This window comes from Bombus vosnesenskii, unplaced genomic scaffold (genome assembly GCF_011952255.1).
Source record: "Bombus vosnesenskii isolate JDL3184/JDL3185 unplaced genomic scaffold, Bvos_JDL3184-5_v1.1 scf7180000013403, whole genome shotgun sequence".
NCBI classification, from domain to species: Eukaryota; Metazoa; Arthropoda; class Insecta; order Hymenoptera; family Apidae; genus Bombus; species Bombus vosnesenskii.
This window is the reverse complement of record NW_022883026.1, coordinates 1,300,579-1,315,402: the sequence shown is the minus strand read 5'-3', so window position 1 is coordinate 1,315,402 and position 14,824 is coordinate 1,300,579.

The window sequence follows — 14,824 nt, the reverse complement described above, 5'->3', positions numbered from 1 at the left end:
GAACAAAAGTCCCTCGGTTTAAACAAAACACGCGCAGAATGGTACTCGATCGAATTTCTCGCGAACCCATCGCGACAAATCAATTTCAAGTCCAGACGCGTGTTCCGATAACATTCAACGAAAAATATTCTTATCCTTCCGCAGGATTTCGTTGCTCGACGGTTTAATTAAACGTATGTAGACGGCAATGCGCCTCCGAAGCGTTAATCGACGGACGCTTTCAATTTTTAAACACGCAACCCCACGGGGGGACGTTTTAATTCCATCTCTACCGAACACGCACGCACCGTGAAACGACGCGGATGTAAGGAAACAGCGAGGCTCGGTGGGGACTATCTCTCCGCTTATTCGAGTGTAAACGCATAAGAATAGAAACATACACGCGGCAGGCGGTGCGGCCGCGTTTTCTTACCGACCGAAGGAGAAGCAAACGTCTGAAAGGGAGAACGATGAAGAAAATGAGACAGCTAAAAGGAGGAGGTGGGGCGGTAGGAGGAGGAGGAGAGGAGAGGAGAGGAGAGGAGAGGTAAGAAGAGAAAGAGAAGAAACGTTGGCAGTGGTTGGTAGTGGAGGGTGCGAGAACGTGAAGAGGGTGGGAACGAACGGAACGAGAGTGGATAGGGTAGCTAAGACGACCGGCTCCCAAGTAATTATAAAATGCAATCAATACTTTACATATTTTTCACGCAAGTTGGAGGGTTGCTTTCCCTGGATCCCGTACAAGTTTCCGTACGGTCTCCTCCGTTCCTTTTCATACGGCAGCAGACGTCGTATAACACGTGCGCACAAATAATTACAGACACCGGGGCTTTTTACTCGCGAATTGACTTTGTTAAAGTTTAAACAATGGCCACCGTTACTCGCTGAAACACACGCGAATAGAACGTGAACGGAACGCTCGTGAAAGATCTTGTCATCCGCGGTTCACGTCACGTCAACTTTACCTTTGTAAGGTGCTCGTGTATAAAGGTCGCTAACCATTGAATACGTTATCGACACGCACCCTTTTAATTAATATCATCCGCTTTGCATACATTTATAACGGAATTATCGACGTTCGCTAACAATCACAAACTGTAGACGGCTGATTTTTCCCGTCGAAGACGATACGTTTATTTTACTTAAAACTTAGTTTCTAAGAAGGAAATTGTAGAACATTGGTTAAATTGTTTTCTATCAAACGTTCGTTGCTACCCGTAAAACTTCGTTTTACTTAAACAGAAATGTAATTGCCGGTGATCGTTTACCGCTTTAACGTTATCAGTTTACGTTCTCGAATCTATTTCATTATGATCGATATAGACAAACGTTTTTCGCTATTAGACCGAGACAATAACTATTACCACTCGAATTTCTTCGGCACTGTGAAAATGAAATGAAATTTTAGACGATGAATATGGATCGCATCCTGCAAAAACGATAATAGATTCTATAGAATTCTATAGAATAGTCAACATCGTCTGTGTTCTAATAGCGAACAGTGACGTGCCTGGTGCACGTACGATCGATCACGTCGATATTCGTACGCCATTTAAAACTGAATAACTTTCTTAAAATGGAATTAAAGAAGTTTGTTTCGAGAAGTTAATAGGACCAGTTTACCGGACGATATGTGAGACAAATTTTGAAAGAATCTGTAACAAAACTACAAATAATACGTTTTGCGGATTTATGTCAGCTACAGGTGTATTACGTGCTGAAAATTTCATTAAAATCGATTATCGTTGATACAAGCTAAAAACGGTCAAAAATGATGAAAATCGCAATTTTTCACCACTTTCTGCCTATAACTCTAACGAATCCAAAGATTCTTACGTCTTTCGATGCCTGTTGCTTCTTTCCGTATTAACCGACTTCGACAAAACATTCAGCATATATATAAATCTTCGAAACGTGTTGTTTAAGTTTTCATTACGGGGGCAGATAGAAAAGTTTTAAAACTTTGCCTTTTTCTTCGCGATTCTGAAAATTGCAACTTTCTCAAATCTTCCTCGCGCGTCATCTTGTAAATTAATTCTTCGAAATTATAAAAAAAAAAGAAGGAAAGAAAGACAGAAGAAAAAGAAAAGGAGACGAACAGCTCAAGCCCTTTATCCCAATTTTAAAAAAGTAGTGTACAAAATAATACAATAGAAAGATATAGATCTAGAAATATATATAGATCTAGAATATATAGATCTAGAAAATATATAAATATATAGATCTATATAAATATATATATATAAAATAAATATATATATAATATATATAATATAATATAATATAATATATATATAAATAAAAATATATATATATCTATATAAATATATAGATCTAGAAAAGACTATACGTAGTATGTATTTGTCGGTAAAACACTACCACGGGTTATTTAATACTCGTTTTAAAAATTACTTTCCTGAAGAATTCGTTATACCGTCAAAGACTGGCCACAAGCAGCGCTACAGTTATACGTAAATGAAAACAATAAAATACGCCACATTTAGATGCCGACAGACGAAATAATATTTCTGAAATGTAAAGTCGCGAACAACGACGCCGAGTAAAAGATCTAAGGAAAATCAACATCCGTAGGGTTCGATCGATCGGAATACCAGCTAAAGAATTTAACGAATATGATAATAAAGGTGTACTCGTAGGTAGCTGCACTCTTCACAATGCGTCCCAACAGAAAAGAGCAAGAAGGGAAGTGGAGAGAGACGACTGATTTTAATAATGAAAAACGTGGTGCACCATCGCACCGGTAATTACGCTTGTACAAATGTATCACGAGATGCAAGAACAACGACGAATTCGTGACTGAGAATGTAACGTTCAAAAATGAACGAACAATGAGACCGGTCGGAGGAAATAATGTAAATTCGCAGTACCCGAAACAATAACCCTTGAGCGTCGCTCGAAAACACTCTGGTTACCCCTCGCCGCTGCTTGCTTCGAGGGAGCAAAAGAGGAAGAAGAGCCGACGTCGCGATCGTCTTTGACCCTAAATCCGTGCGCTACCTCGTGAACTTCAGAGACTGATTTACTACTTCGGCAGCCAGCGCGTACAACTCGGCCTTTACCAGCAAACAGCTTAATTAAAATTATGATATCGCATCGTTTGTCGAAGCTTACTGCTGCTACCAGTTTTCAAAACATTCGTCGAACGATTCGAACCAACTTTGCCCCGCATAATTGTTCGTTGATACGTTTTTAACTAACGAATCGATCGTGCAACGAGTTTGACCTAATATCGATCAGCTAGCTTTCCGTATTACAGATTTACGCCAAGGTATTTAACAATCGTGAAAACGTATCTCGATCCTATCTTCGTTTAGTTTTATTACTTGGCCGAACTCTTGTTCTCGCCAAGAGTAAAACGTTGTTTCCAATAACGGAGTTTTATTCGAGGTATTTGATACTTGTACTCGCACAAAACCGAATATATTAAATCGATGTTGTAGGATTCAACGGTTATCAGTGTTCCTAATTGATCGTACATCTTTGTTTCACGCTTTATTAGAACTAGACTAGAAACGGTGAAACGAAGAATCGAAGGAATCATACAAGAGACGAGATCAGCATGGAAAAATCAATTTTGCGTTATTAACAACAGATAAACCGTAATTACTAATCGAATCGTTCCGGTCCTCGGAGTAACGATAACTGAACCCATCGAAAATTCCCATACAAGCCTCTCCATCCGATTAATACCGGAACACTATCCTTCGGGAGACCCACCGGTGCTACTACCTCCCCCATGAACAACCCCTCTGAGCCACCCGCGAAAGTAAGTAGTGAGTGAGCGGCATTCAAGGGTTGGTGACTATGGGGGAGGTAGGGGAGAGGGGTGGCAGTAGCTCCAGCGGCAGTAGGCAGTAAGAGAAAAGAAGAAAGATCGGGACGAGGGAAAAGCGCGAGAGAGAAGAGGCCAGTGGAGGGTAGGCTAGGTAGGGTGGGTACCGAGGGTACGGCCAGATTTTAACGATTCCTCTGCCGCGGAGTCTTAAGAGAAAGAATGGCGGGGTTGGGTGAAATGAGAGGAGAGCGTCGGGGGTTGGCGAGGGTGTCGAGGGTGGCGAGGGTGTTGGTGGGTAGGGATGGCGCGGAAAGAAGAGAAAAGGGAGCATAGGAAAAGACGAAGAAGGAGGGAGACGAAGAGGGCGGCGGGGCGGGGGGGTATGGGAGCAAGAGGAGGAGGAGAAGGAGGAGGATAGAGAGAGGGTGAAAGGGGGAGGACGGTGGAGATCGCGGTGGCGGTCGACGAGGGTGAGCGGGGAGAGTGTGGGGCGAAGGACGCGAAATGAAGAAATTCTATCTACATTTCCAACCCTTCATGCAGCGTCTTACCCCCTTCGCCGCCGAGACCCCGCACCGTTCCTCCCGGTCGCCCTCTTCTTTTCTCTTTCTTCTGCCTTCGCTTCTTCTTCCGCCCACTTCGTTCCTTCGGCTGCCTAACCTTCTGCCCCCTCCTCATCTATCTCATCCTACCGACGGCAACCCGACCAACCCCCCGCGCTCGCCTTCTCTCCGCGATGTCCCCTCGATCCGCGCAGCCCGCGAGCAACCACCCCGCTGAGACAATACGACCAACTCACCCCCTGCCACGGTCCGTCTTCTTCGCCTTCTTCTTCCTCTTCTTCATCCGTCGAACTCTTACACGTACATCCGTCCCTCTCTTTTTCTCTACCGCTCGTTTCCTTGTCCTGTCTCATTGCCTCTCCCTCTCCCTCCCTCTCTCCCTCTCTCTCTCTCTCTCTCCCTCCCTCCCTCTCTCTCCCTCTCTCTCATCCTAACCCCTTGAAGACCGGTATCGCCACCCACTACCATCAGCATCGCGACTACCAGAAGAGTACGCCGAGCCAGAATTCCTTCGGAGCCTTCTTTCGTTCCCTCTCGCTCTCACCTTTTCGTCCTATGCTACGTACCTTCCTGTTCCCGCTCTTCAACGGTGCTCTGGCCGCCACTTCTTTCTCTTTTCTTAAACACAAAAGCGAAAATTTTGCTTATTAGAATATTTCCAGGAGGTGTTCCCCCTTCTTGCTTCGACTACACCCTCCTCCTCCACTCGCTTCGCGTTCTACCGGTCCTTCTTTCCTCTTGTCGATGTCCATTCGTCTTTCTCTCTCTCCCACTCCCTCTCCCTCTTTCTTTACCGTCGACAACGCGCGTTCAACTTGCTTGCGCCTTTCGTCGTCATCGTTCTCCTTGGTCTGGTCCGCGGCGCGGCGCGGCGCGGCGCAGGGCAGGGGTAAGTCCGTGCACTCAAGTGTGACGGCACTGGGCTGCGCCGTCGGTCGGGTTACTCGCGCTCGTACCTCTCGTTTCAAGCGTCTAGCCGTTCGTCGACGCCGCTGCCACTGGCGGCCATTACTATGATTGTGTGCACGGAACTTTAATTATTGTTATAGCGGCCCGACGAGCTCAGTGTATGACAATAAGGAGCACCGACGGTGCTTTGCTCGGGCAGGTGTACAAGTTGCGGCCGGTGGATGCATACGCTGCCGCGTGCTCGCATACGCGAATAATCGACGCGGCTCTGTGTGCGCACGCAAATCCTTTGCTCCCACAAAAGACTCACAGATTGCAATCTTTCGTGCTTTTCTACGTTTTTCTTTTCGCGCTCCATCTTTCCCCTTGCTACTTACCTTCCGTATTATGTTCGTTTTCGTGGCCGTTTGCCCCTTAGAATCGCTACACGGGAAAGCATACGTACGCTTTCGGGTTCGCTTTCGAGTTACATCGGGCTTTGAACTCGTAATAAATCGAGTAATTAGTCGGCTTAGAATTTGTACGGCTTGACGCGGAATAATATGCCGCGAAGAGTAAAGGTGCGTGAGTGTCTCGCGGGCCAAAGCTTCCGTCGAAAGCGAGCGGTGCGCTTTTCGAAGTTTCGCGGGCTCTTGCCGCGATCATGCGGTCGCCTCTTCGGTTACCGTGACGTCATACGACAAACTCCACGCGTTTCGTTCGAGCCGAACCATCGCAACGAAAGGGACAAAGACGAAGGCAGACAAGCTGGGGAAAGTTTTTGTCGCCGATTCAATTGAATTTTCCTTCTTGACACTTTCTCTTGGGGAACGCTCGCTCGCCTTTTCCTTTTCAACGTTCGACGCTCTGTTCCTGCGTAGTCTCGTCGGTATGTTTTCTTCCATTGATCACAGGGACGTTAACGTTCAAATCGTAGAACATAGGTGTAAGCGCGATAATTAATCAGTCATAGATAAATGATATCGCGTGAATGCATTTTCGTTGCGCCAAGTCTGTGTCTCGCTGTGAAACCAATGCACGTATATCGAACACCTTCGTATTTCTACGAAACTAATCGTATCGCGAAACGTAATCATACGAGTCCACGTAATTAGCGAAAAACGACGCGATAGGAGTTCGATCTGGTAAACTTTGGGCAACTTTTTGGACGTAGAAAATTCTAGAAATATCTGTCACGAAGGGTAGCGTATAAAGCTTGCCGTGATGTAAGATACCGAATGATAGGGGAGAACGTGTTGTTGAAAGAGAGAGGGGCGAGACAGTAACAAACAATGGAAAGGTAGTCTTGGCAGACAATAGCTCGTGTGGAACAAACACGTCTCGCTGTTTCTTATCCTTCCCCTTCCCCCCTCCCGCTCCCCTTCGCCGCCGACGCTACGCCTCGCCGATGTCCCCTCGCGCACAAGCCAAACCATCGTCCCGGGCTACATTCTCCTCCGGACTTCACATACTTACGTTTTCAAGCTTTAAAAGCTCTATCGCTCTCTGCCTCCTATACACAATTCGGAACAATAGGGTGGACAGCAGTCGTACTCGCAATGATTCGCCGTAATTTTTCTATCTAAACCAGAGATGCGTAAACCACTGAAATTTGCGGTTGCGTGATTCTTCAACGATAATCGTTCGCTTTGAGCTCTCTCAACGATACGCTTTCTACGTATACGTACGTATATGTACTTCGCGTCTGCAAATTCGTGTCAGTCGATAACAATTTTAAAATACAACTAAACGTACGAGAGAAACAAGATCGAATCGAAGATCTTTGGAACATGATCGCGCGAAAGATATTAACGATTGCAGGAAAACGTCAGAAAGGTACATCCACGAATTAAAACTTGTTATTCAACAAATTGATATTAACAATTATCGTATTAGCGGGAAAAATAATAAATACTGACTAACCTTTACAAACAGAAGTAATTGACGATTCTTCCTTAACGATGGATCTTTAATACAGCTTTGCTGTAGGCAGATAGCCACAAAAGTGTCTCGACTTATTTTTAACGTTGTTTATTGAAAATCACAACAGAAATTTACGTATAATCGAGTCCTAAAAGGCACGAGTACGTGGATTGGAAATTTAAATAGCGTAGCATGCGGCAAATGCCGCATGGACACGAACACGAACGATATCGCTCGACATCTATCGCCCGACGAAGCAGAAATCGAAAGCATATCCGACGTTATATTCTTTCAGTGGGATGCTTGCAACGAGGTTACACCGAATCGCCGAGACCAGCGAAACGATTTTCATTTTCTTTCTCCTCGAACGGATCGGCACAATCGGAACGCTCCATCGGTATTACGAATAGAAGCCCGAGGTGGATCTCCGATGGTGGATTTATAATTGTCGCGATCTCGCACCTAAGGAATAACGTCTCTCGAACGAGCCTTCGAATGTTTTATAACGCAAGTTGTTAATTATTCTATTGGATTTTGTTGTCGATAAAGGATAATTACGTTGTAATCTGGTCGTAATCGCGTTCTTATTAGCCGACGATCCGAAAATTCGGTGAACTACGATCTGTTCGTAACTTGGACGCATAATCGACGCTTTTACGGGGCTTGGCTGTAAATCGGTCACGATAAAACTTCAAACTCCGCCCGACCATCCAAAAACTTTCCACTCCCCTCGCGTATCAACGTCCTCGTCGTTCCGTAAGTTGCCCGATGTCGGAGTAGAAACAAAACAGAGCTGCTGCAAGGATCGCGTTAGAAAATGTAAGAGAAGGAAAAAAAGAACAGGAGCGATACGAAGGGAAGATGAGACGACGACGGTCGAAGCGAGAAGTTTTGCATACATTCGAGAAAAGAAATCTAGAATTTTTCGTATAGCCCCGTAACCTGTCCGAAGAAGCTCAAGGTAATTCTGCTATGTATATGTACACCTTCGTCAGGTAGGGACCCTCTTTGACCCTCGCAGGTGCCAGATAATGGCACGAGTAAGAAACATCTACAGAGGCGAGACAAGAAACGAGGGACGAAAGAAGCAAGAGGTCTCGAGGCCGGCGGGAGACAACAAGCGTGGAAGCAAGGACGAGGGAAAAGAAAAGGAAGAGGACAACGAATGACAAAACGGGGTTGGATAGGGGGGAACGGCATATAAGCGGTGCTGATTATTAGAAAGGGAAAGGGTTACAGAGGCCTTAAGTGTAAAAGATTATCGGAAGGCAGAGGAGCACCGAGCACCGGTATCAGCAGAAGCAGCAACAGCAGCAACAGCAACAGCGGCGGCAGCAGCAGCGGCAGCACCAGCAACGACGACAACGATGAGGAGGACGACGACGTCGTCGGCAGCCCACTTTTTCCTCAAAAGGGGAACGGCTTTGGAAAGGGGGGGTGGGAGGAGTGTGAGAAAGAAGGAGGATGAGGGGGTAGATGGTTGGTGGAAGCTCGCTGGGTAAGAGTCGGGGGTACGGAGCACGAAATGAGGGTTCCTGAGTTTTTGCCAGGCGATCAATAAAAGTCTCTATGCTCTCCTCTTATACTTGTCGTATAACGAAGTAGGCTGGCTGACTGTAAGGGGTTTGGGTGCGTGGCCCGGTGCGTGCATTAATTCCACCTCCGCCACCTCCGTCTCTCACTCATTCCACCCTTCTGGCTCGTTCCTTTTCTGGCCGGTGTCCTTAGTACACCCTCTCGGTCCCGCTCATTCTCTTCAGCCTCGTTTCGACTCCTCTACATTCCCCCTTGCCCTCTCTTATCCTACACGCCCTCGTTTCCTCTCCGCGTCTTCCTGCCTCGACTCATCAACGCTCGGCGCCTATGAGAGCACGCAGCCGGATACGAAGGGTACGACGCGCGACGAAGAGAATTCGGCGATCTGCTATACTCTCGCCGCAACGGTGTCTTCTCCGGAGCTAGCGCAGGACGCGTTTTAAGAAAATCTGACGCTCCTTCCACCGTTCTTTCTTGTCCTTCCTCCGCGTCATCTCGAAGACCGTCTGTGGTCCTGTATCCTAAGCTTTGATTCTCGCCCCTGCCGCTCTCCTCCTCCCTGGCACGTCGCCGCTTTCCGCGACAGATTTGCCTCTCGCGATATAGGCGCGCGCTGCCTCTTTCTTTCCCACACTTTTCCTCTCCGCGAACAAACGTCCGCGAAATAATTCCGCTACTTTCAGTTTGCTCCTTAAGACCGAACCTTTCGCAATTTCTACCGATTTTCATATTAAATATGCAGTTCGTGCATAGTTTATATTCCCATAGCTGTCTCACAGTTTTCCCATAGATCTTCGATATTTGAAAAGAAAATGAACAACGAAACACTGTAAATATTCGCCTTCGATAAATCCCTCGACTACACGTTCGCCGTTCACGATCTTTCAGCATTTTCCACTTTCTCGTTTACCCGGTTACTTTATCCCGTCTTACGCGTTCCTACATCCCCTTTCTTCGAACCCCATGCTCTTTTCACGTGTTTGCGTCTGCCAGTCGGTAATCCGTGTCAACGTGGATTCTCTTTGTCTAACCTCGGCTCTCGTGAAAGCACATGGTACCAACAGTCAGACACAAGAGCGATTTACAATTATCCAGCCGAGTCGACCCGCGTTGTTTTCCAACGACTTTCCTCTTCTCGAGTCGGTCGCTTCTAAACGCGCACTTGTTTAGATTTTTCGTTTTCTTCGCCACCGATTCACTCGCTTACCCGTACGTGTTGTTTATAGTCCGTTTCCGATGTAAAGATACAGCCATAGATTCGAAAGTGTCGTCGGGACGCGATGAAAAGCTATTGATCGAAGCAACGCGACAACGTCTTGTTGATCATTTTACATTTTACAATAACGAATCAAGCCCCGTTATGCAATTTGCATCTCACGAACAGACTATGCAATATCATATCTATACAATAATATGCTTAAGCTTTTCTTATGCTCTTTGCGATATTCCATCACCAAGAAGTATACATTTGCGACGTTTTATTAATCGTATTTTGTAATTCTTTGATCGTTGGTAAATTATAATTATGATTATATAAATCCTTAATCTTTGATAAAAGAACGTAATAAACTAGCTTCGTTATGCGTCATAGCGCGCAACGCGATTTAAAAATCGAAGTATAACGGACAAAAGTATCTGCACAAGTAACTTATAATCTTCTCGCATACCGATATCTTCGCAACCCTCGCTGACTTCCATTAGAAGTAGGAGAGTCTCCCTGCTGGACACTTGCCAAGCTACGTACCGTGCTAATAGAAACGAGAAGGGTGCAGGTAGATCGAGAGAACATTATACCCAACAGCATAACTCAATTGATAATTAACACGTCCTCCTACCTGTATTAAATACTTGCACATTTCCCTTAACAAATGTTTATTAAGACAGATATCGAAAGATTTTTCGTAAAATTTATGAATTTGAAATATTACAGTCGTACGTAACGTTATTTCTATAACGTAGTTCCAATCTTTTCTTCGATGAATTGTGCACATCGTCTTTTGCATATATTCTTTTCTAGCTTTTGCATCGTTAAATGTCGCATAAATGTCGCGTAAATGTCGCATAAACGCGTAAAAATCTACAAGTCCGATCGTTGTACATCGTAGTGAAATAAGTGGCAATACTACGTCGTTAAGGATAAAACACAGAAATTCGTTCGACAGTAAGCGTGTTCAACGCTTGTCATCCTCGTTGTTTCGTTGTTTCGTATGCTGCTGTGCAAAGCGGTAAAATCCTGCATGATTTGCAGAAAGTTTAGGACGCGTCTGAAATACAGGTAGGAGGGAGAGACGGAAAACTAGCCTGGGTCCACGCGGTTTCTCGACGCTGCTTAGAAATTCGCTCGGGCAGGAAGAAATTCCACGACGAGCTTCGTGTAAGCCACGGCGGATACTGCGATCTGGTTTCATTTTATTTCTTCGTGCGTTTCTTCTCTTTCCCATTCTTATCCCCCTGTATCTTTTCCTACGCCATCTCTACCTCGTTCCCGATCCCTTCTCCACCCGCAAACATACTTCCCATTTACTTTACCACATCACGCGACGGCTGCTTCTTCTTTCCGGCCGATCAGCCCTCGCTATCTTGTATCGGTCGAGAACGAGCGAGAAGATAAAAGGTTTCGCTGGCAAGTGTAGCCGGACGAATCAAGAAAAGACTCTTTGATTTCCCACTGTCCGATTCTGGGCCCGAGAACGACGGGTTCACAAATCTCACTGGCGCGAAAAATCGATATTTTTCAAAGAAAAGTCTTCGCGATGATTTCAGCATATTAAAAATATATTATTCCGCTGTACGCTGAATCTCAATATATATACGTGGAGCAAGATTTAATTATAAAATAGGCAAACGCGATTCTAAAATTACAAAGCCGAATAATAGATCGTTGAGTTTATTCACGTCTAAATGAAAATTCTATACCTGAAAGAATACTACATTGAACGATGAAATTCATTGGATAGAATAATTTTAGAAAACCCGAAAATTAATCGCTTCTATTCTATCGTCTATTCAATTTATACGACAAATACAGCCGGATAAGTCAGAATTTAGCGTTTCTATGCGGAAAAATATTTTCTGATGGACAGAAATTCGTGGAAGTCGCAACATCTTTTCATCGTAATTTGCGACGAGCTGTTTATAAAGTTACGAAACCTATGCCAAAATAATCTTTCGAATATTTTGTCGAATAAATCGCTTAAAGTAGAAACCACCGATCGACGCTTCTTAAACGAGTTTCGACCAAGTTTCCACTTTTAATAAATTCCCGCCAACTGACATTTTCATTTGCTGTCGCGATACATTAATATAGATACAACACTTTATAGAAATAATGCGCACGATCAATATGTACGATTTTACTTCGTTTAAAGCTTATTTTTAAAGACTCATTACGAATATTTCATAAGAAAAAAACTTGCAGCTATGACACCGGATTAGATAAACGCTGGCCCTCTGACGATTAATCTGTAAGCCGATTCAGTGCCGAAGAAACTTCCTGTACAACGCTTCAAATTTTCTGTTTAACACTTCGCAAATCATTAATGCGTTATGAGCTGGACACCTGTTAAGTTGCTATCAAACTCTCAAACTTTCCGAACAGAGATAATCTCTGCCTCTCTCTCTCTCTTTCTCTCCCCCCCCCCCCCCCTCTTCGCCTTACCCGTTTCTCTTTTAACAAACGGATTTTAAATTTGAGTTTGAAATCCAAACGGTTCGCCTCAAGATGGAAAGATGTTGATGCAAAATCATCTACATTTAAAATAAAATCCACGCGAAAGATCATTTACGAAACGACATTTTAATATTATTTTCAATCTTTTCACTTACGACGTCTTCGATGATTTCTCGTCGTCTCTTTGAGCGATACAAATTAAAACTCTTCAAAAATGAGGAATTTTAACTAAAAATACGATAATCCTTTGAATCCACTAGCTTCAAGTCCGATAATTAATAAAACATTCCGTATTCCTCGTTTATTACAAGTATAAAAGAAAAACAAAGCAAAGAAGATTATTTCTCTGTCCCAATTCATTTCTTCTCAGAAATCGTTTCGTTTCACGTGTCATTTTTACCATATTATAAACAAAAGGAAAGTACGTGTGTTGTTTGTTGTACGTGCAGCGTTGAAGTTACCGGATCCGGTTCACATACAACCGGTAACGCGTTATAAAAACAAATTGATAAAACTGCGACTCGGCGTTATCGCAAAGTGAGGAGAATATGTTTGCCTCCTGCCCCTACAACGATTCTGATCAATTAATTGGCAATAGGGTACTGTGATTCGACCACTTCGTAGGAAACTCGTATTCTCATGGTTTCTCCGCATACTTAGCGTACGAATCTTCGTCTTCGCGCTACTATCGATCTTGCATATGTTTAAATACCTCGCTCAGCTAATTCGTACACATAATAGGCTTTAAGTGGATCGAAGGACCGCTACCGTGAATTTTCTGCGAAATTTCACGCAGATTACGATAGAACAGCGTTTTTTAATTCGGTCGTCGAAATTACAGATACGAAGGGCGGTAGGACTGGCCGGCTCATCGATGACATGGACGCTTTAATGAGATTCGATCGGTTATTCTTACAGCCGAGATGGTAATAGTCAGGTATTTCTCGATACGTTGGTGTAATCATTTCTGATTTACTGTTTTTCCCGAAGAAAACGCAAAGGAAAAGATATATTTTCACGTTTACGCGTAACATATCGGTATAAATTGAGAATAAGATCTCGAACTTCTAAGACTTTCTCCTCTAATTAAACATTATCGATCGCGTGTATCGTCGCATACATGTTGCCGGTTAATGTCACATGTTCCGTTAGGATATCACAGCAATTCTATAGTCTCTGCTTTGTGCGTTAAGACGTTGGATTAGTAAGTTTAATATTTTGCAAATTAATATTTCCATCTAGCACAACCAAGTAAATGAATATTATCCTGCCGCGCTTGTTTAGCTCGCGATATATTTTACGATATTAAAATGCGAATAGTAGCGATTACTTGTTTAACGAAACGCGTAACGATGTTATAACCACGAGAACAAGAAATATGTCTACTATATTTACCGCGGCTATCGCTCCACGAAGAAATTAACGATTCAAAAGGTGTGTTATTATAATCACACTTTAGATACGTATATCGATGGAACACGTTTGAAACGCACGAACGTGTGATAAAGTGAACGAAACTAATATTAACTTAACGCTGCTGTCTACGCAAATTAAGGAATCTGAATAATAATAAGAAGTCTGATTTAAATAACAAACGACGTTAGCCGTTTCTACCATACACTGCAATACGTATCTTTACACGTTTCACCGTTTCCTTAGAAATCTGCGGTACCGCGTTCGACCATGCAAAAACATAAGGAACTGTGCGTGCAATCGTAAAACGCGTTCTTTCCACCGGAAGGTGTGAAATTCAATTTCTCCGTAGCAACTTCACCGTAAGTAACCAGATCGAAGAAAACGATCGATAAGATTAGAAATTGACCGAGCTAGACATTGACCATCAGCTTTCTTTGCTCTAACACCGTCCTTCTCGTCCTTGAAATAATCCGCACGCTGTAATTACGTTCACCGGAAAACTGACAAGAATTTCCGAAAGGCTAATTAACGATCCGCAAAAGCGTTCGACCCGATCGGAAATACCTCTTCAATGGCCATGTTCCAAGAAACTCGTAACAGCTATATGTTGCACACGAGGACGTCGTGTGGTTAGGTGCACGCGCAGATAAACATACTTGCGCCGACTGTAAACAGAGAAGAACTACCGCAATCAGAAGAACACGCTTCGCCTTTATTAGGGTCTGTGAATCATACGATAACCATTAAACTATAAGAAAATGCGATTTGTAACGGAGTTACAAAAACATATATGTACATATACTTGAACTTTGACTATTCGCTGTTTGTCCCTTCTATATGTACAATGACTAAACACGGAGAATAATGTTCGAAATCACGTTAACCTGAAAAAATGGTAAACAACCGCGGTAACTTTTCCGAAACACTTATCGGTTATGATTAATGTTCTCGTGCCGTTAAAATCCTAGCACTGGCTTATCTTCTAAATACGCGCCATACTCGACAATAAGGAATGTTCCACGATTCTGCGTATGTATCGCTATCTATCTTGTA